The sequence below is a fragment of the Acanthisitta chloris genome, unplaced genomic scaffold, assembly GCF_000695815.1.
Source record: "Acanthisitta chloris isolate BGI_N310 unplaced genomic scaffold, ASM69581v1 scaffold4620, whole genome shotgun sequence".
Taxonomy (NCBI): domain Eukaryota; kingdom Metazoa; phylum Chordata; class Aves; order Passeriformes; family Acanthisittidae; genus Acanthisitta; species Acanthisitta chloris.
Genome location: NW_008650915.1, coordinates 84,613 through 90,436, shown reverse-complemented (window position 1 = coordinate 90,436; position 5,824 = coordinate 84,613).

The window sequence follows — 5,824 nt, the reverse complement described above, 5'->3', positions numbered from 1 at the left end:
CCCGCCCGCGCCGCTCCCGCCGCATCCTCGCCCTGCCCGTCTCTTGCCTTTCCTCCCCTCTGATTTCTTGTCGGGCTCCCTTAAACTAACCCTTCCCCGAGCCTGGGCAGACGCGGACGGGGATCATGTGAGACGCGCGTCAGGCTCAGCCTTTTTTCCCCTCCAGTTTCCACTAATTTAGCCAAGTTTTCGTGCTCTGTGTTTGTGTTGTGCCTGGGTGGAGGCTCCTTCCACTGAAAGAGGAAGGAGAAAAACATACCGTCGTGGCAGTGCCTAGTGGAGGCTCAGGGCTCGGTATTCCCGTCCCTGGTTTTCCCATCCCTAACATTAATTTTTCTTGCAGCTATCGTGCAGTTCTTCGTCTGCTATTTCTTTTTTTCTTTGCAACTGTGGTTTGAGCCGGGAAGAAGGCATGGAAAATGGGGTGGGCTCCAGCGTTTGTTTCTATAGTTTCATCAAATGTATGCCCTCTGAAAAGTAAAATGAGAGGTTAATGGTTTATTTGTGGGTTTTGTAATGCTGTAGGAAGTGAAAGTGGTCAGATTGTATGAGTGCTTTCACAGAGGTCGGTAATGGCACTTAATGAGTGGAGTGCTTAGCAATGTTTTAATACCCCGTGAATGTTTACTAATGCTCTGTCTGGATTTAGTTTTAAAATAAAGGATATTTTATTTAGAGGAAAAATATAGTAGTATTCCTCTAAATCTCTAAAGTTTTGGTGTGGGGTTTTTTTCTTGAGGGACAAAGAAGTGATTTGTCTTTCTTTAAACTTCAGGCCTGGTTTGTAGAATTCATCTTAGGAGAACAGGGACCCATGCCAGTGCAGGGCACCTGACCAGATGGATCTACTTGGACAGCCTTTCATTAGTCTGTCTAGCACTGCTTATATACTTGAGGTTAACTCCCTTTTATTAAAAGCATGGAAATTTATAATATTCTTGTCTGTTCCACAGAGACTCAAATTTAATTCTTGGCCTTCTTAAAAGGAATATTTCATTCTTCGCTAGTACAAACCAGTTACTCTCATGTTTTCATAGCAGAATTTTCTACTGCCTGAGGTGACCCTTGGGGCTGAGTTTTTAACTGTGGTGGACAGTGGTAGGTTGAAGTTGCCAGAACAGTGAGGTCTTGTGCAAGGTAGGCCTTGTTCTCCAATTTTCACATTCAGAGGGCTACTCTCCACTTCAGTAGTATTCTTTGCCTGTGCAGTTAGGCAGCCATGAGAGACTGGGAGTGTTCAAGCTCTGTAGCCTGTCATTCATTTTGTAAAAAATAACAGGCAAAGTTCAAGAGGAAACTCAACTCCTCATGACAGGTGTCTGCTCTAAATTTTGTTGCATCATGAGCTAGTGGTAGGAATGAAAGTGCCCATTGATCGTGACATGTTGAGTGTCAATTGACAGAAACTCTCTATGTGTACAACCAAAGGTTCAGAGTTCACAAAGGCTGCACAGCACAGTGTACTGAAGTCCAATTTAGCCTAGATACATCCCTGAAGAATAAAATCTTTGAAGAAGCTATGTTATATTTGGAGTCTTGGTCACTGAAGTACTTGTTCTTGCTTGGTTCTGGGAAGACTATTTTTTTTGCCCAAAGACCTGAGGAATTTTGCGTGTCCCATGTCCTGAACAAAAAGGTTCATTCATTTTGTAGGAAAACTACAGCATGTTGTAATGTACTGCACAGACTGGTCTCTCCATGGCTGTGTTTATCTGCTTGCTTTGGAGAGCACTGCTGTGCTGACAAGCTGCCTTTTCTCTCACATCTCTATGTGTAGTGGTCTTTGTCAGTGCACAGATGCACACGGTACAGTGTCCTCCTCTCCTCAAGGAACAGGCTGGGAAGTGCTTCCTTGTGTTTGGTAGTCCAGAAATCTGGAAACAGAGCAGCAAGTTTATTTTCTGTTCGCATGCTATGGGCTGATCTCTTTTGGTCAGCTACTCCCAGTTGTTTTTCTGAATGTAAACTTGGGAGTAATTTATATATCCATTTGTAAAATGCCAGGAAAGGATTGGTTGCTGCTGGCGTGGCTGCTCTGTGCTATATCTGGAGTTCCTGTTATGCCCAATGTGCTCGTGTGACTCGGAGCACAGGAATAGTATCGCCAACTCCAGTAGTGCTCCAAAGGGTTGTGTCTCACATTGCAGAGTACAAATGCTTCTTCAGAACTGGGCCCTAAGCAACTCTCTGGGTCTGTTGAGGTTACTCATGAGGTTCTTTGAGTGGTTTTGCAAGTGTCCCTGCATTAGTACCTATGTTGCTGCTGCTTGCTCTTCTCTTCTCCCTGTCTCTCACCCCCTCTTTCCTTTTTTTGCTTCCCTCTTCACTGTCTTTGGTTATCTCCATGGTGTACTGACTCAGAGTTCAACACAGATATTGTGTAATTACATTTTTTCTCAGGAGTTAAATTTAGTGGGGCAGATGTGAATGTACTCTGCTGACCAGAGCTTGCTCCTCCTGTTTCAAGCAGACAATCTGTAGAACTGCTGAACTTAAGGGAGGTGCTTTGTAGAGAGGTCTATAGCTGTGTATTTGCATCAGCTCTGTGCCTATATTCAGCCACTCACAATGTAATTTCTGTTCTACTGCCCTTGAAATTTTGGTAAGAATGTCACAAAATAATTTCATATTTCTTGTGTGATGTTAGTTTTAAAGCACAATTTGAACTGGGATCTCTGTGTGGTCTTTGATGGCTGCAGAAGCTTTCAGTTCAGCAGAAGAGAGCACTGGTATTTATCTGCAAGATGCTGCTCTTGTGTAAGAGATCTTATGTTAGTCCTTCATTTATTCTGGCATGTGACCTTCTGTGCTCTCTTCTGTCTGCTGAAAATAGCAATACTTTCTCTGTCAACCTGCGTGCTGGAAAACGTTCTCCAATTCTTACCACTTCACGGTTTTCCTGGGCTGTCTTGTAAACAGATGGCTACTTTAAAAAGCAGAAAGGTCTCATAGCACTGTCCTTGCACTGGACACAGTTCTTTGACTGATGAGACACTATTTTCACTGCTGCAGAGCAGCCTTGTGAAAGGGGATAGGTCTTCATCTCTGAGAAATCTGACTGATAAGAACTTGGTGTGAGTGGGTGCAGAGCAAGGGTAGCCAGGAACAAGCCTGGATCAGTATGGCCTTTTGTTTGCAGGTATGAATGCTTTGTATTTAACAGTGGCTAAACATGGAATCTTGTGGGTGGGAAATATTTTGTGTGCTTGGTGAGAAAAATTAAAAGGAACCTCATTAAGTGGCTATTGTTGATCTTGCAGATAATGCTGTTGCCAGGATATGTGGCTGTATCAAATTGTGAAGCTAAGTTGTCTCTTGGGAGAGGTTAATCTAGCTCTGAGGTGCTGGCTAGAAACATTTCACCTGATGAGGTTGTGTCTTGTCCTTCTGCAAACCTTAGATAGAGTAGATTTGAGCAAAAATACCAGAGAACACGAATTTCCTCATTTGGAGTGGCATACATTCTAAAGCTTGGATGTGGTTCCCCCCCTTATTTTTTTCTCTGCCTTTTCTTGTGCTGAGTTTGTGTATCTAGGAGCTTCATTGGTCTCATTGGGAGGTGTCTGGAGAAAATGGAAGCTATTGTTTATTTCTGGCTTGAAAACACAATGCAGACTTGCACTGCAAATGATTCCTTAACAGTCAGTGTATTGGGGGAGGTAGAAAGAAAAGAATGTGGGTAGGTTCTGGGTGCTTACAGCCTTGTGATGGACTTTATGTTGAGGTCTTGTGTGTTGTGCTTCTCTTTGTATTTAAACAGCCCAGTGTAGGGTGTGGTGATTTAGTGAAGGATCACTCCAGATTACAGAAGGATTTATATCAAAGACTGTGTTCCCCTTTTCACTGATAGGCTTTGGGTTCTACTGGGTGGGAAACTTAGCAACCAAAGTAAAAAGGACCTATGAGGCTGTCAATGTTATTGCCTATCTGTTTGCATAAATGGGAAGGAACATTTTTAGAGATAGTAAAAATAAGATAGCTTTTTATAGAGGTACATAAATTAAATAAACGTTAAATAGTTGCCCTTCAGTTCTCTGTTCCTCATTAGGTCAGGATGGCACAGTGGTTGTGATGCTGTGATCCATCTGCAGGAACAACTTTGTTTCCATAAAAGTTTAAACTCTACTTAATGTTGAAACTGTAGCTGAGTTGGCTTGCTAAATGTCTGGGTTTTGTCAGGATCTTTGTTTTATATGGAGCTCTTATTTTGTTAGCAATGTCTGGTTCATAGCTCCTATTTCAGATTAACTGTCACTGCAAGTTGACTTTAATGATGTAGGCAGTGGTGGTGGTTTAGAACAGGTACTTGCCTTCTTCTCTGGCCAAAACATGCCATGCTTGGGAAGGAGGAGGCAGCTTTTCCCTCCATGGGCTGAGTCTGATACCACTGCAGAGCTTTGTGCCATTGTCCATTGTTTTCACGGATGGGAAATTGGAACTGGAAGTGCACTTCTGAACGGTGGGGTGTACTAGGTGGATTTGTTGTTGTTTAACGTGATGTGCCTGAGCATTCCTTGCCATACCCTGATTGTCAGGCCATGCTGCAGGGCACTAAAAAGCTAGGTGAGTAGGTTTCTGATGTGCAAGTTAGGGATGAACTGACACTTTGCTAGCACTGGGCCAACTATTGGGAGTCTCACATCTGCCCACATGTGGCTTCCAAAGGCAGTTAGACTGTAGATTGGACTCAGGCCTACAGAGCTGTATCCAGACCTGTCTCACACAAGCAGCCCCTGTGTGGCTGTGCTCTGCACCAGCAGATGGTATCAAGGGCAGCAGATAGAGCTGGAGATCTTGTCATTACAGCTGCTGTCTGTGTGGTACTCGAGTGATGTGGATTTTTGTGAGGCTGGATGGCAGAGCTGCAGCAATGTTTCTGGCTAGGTGCAGCTCAGATTCTGGTGGAGGGTGACTGTGGCAGGTAGGGAGCCAAAAAGCAGTAAGTACAGTTCATCAGAAGGGAATGCCTGGAATGCAAATAGTGCTCGGGTATCAAGAGAAATCTCTGACTGCAGCAGCACCAGAAGATTTTCAGGAACTGTTCTTCAAGCTTGGTGTATATTGAAGCTTTCCATGCAGGGCTTTGGAAGAGAGAGTTGTGAAGGATTCTTCCCAGTTAACAGAAATGGGAAGAGCGATGCAGAGGGAGATTTAACCTAGCATTTAGTGTTCACATTTGTGTTTGCTGAAACAGCCACAGGGGAATGTTGAGCTGTTGTCACAAGGCTTAGGAATTGTGAAGGGAAATTCCACTTGCTTAGAACAAGATAAGCAAAGGAGAACTCTAACTTAGAGATCAATAACATCTCGCTCTGAGACTTGTTGACCATTGGTCATTTTCAAAGGAGAATTGTGGTACTTGTATGAAGATGATATGAAACAAAACAGCAGGAAATAGACTTTTAAATGACCCCATGCTCGTTTGGGGAGGAAGAAATAGAGAGGCTTTTCAGTCCCTATATGTTTAACCAAATTAAATTAATAAAATTGAGTTCCAAATCCTTGAGATATTTTTTCATTATAGCCTTTGGAATTAGCTAGGAAGATGGCAATAAAGACATACTGCACTTCCTAAGTTTGAAGTACTGCCCACAAACTTGTTTTAAATGACCCCATGCTCGTTTGGGGAGGAAGAAATAGAGAGGCTTTTCAGTCCCTATATGTTTAACCAAATTAAATTAATAAAATTGAGTTCCAAATCCTTGAGATATTTTTTCATTATAGCCTTTGGAATTAGCTAGGAAGATGGCAATAAAGACATACTGCACTTCCTAAGTTTGAAGTACTGCCCACAAACTTGTTTGTAGTGGGAAAAATGTTTCAG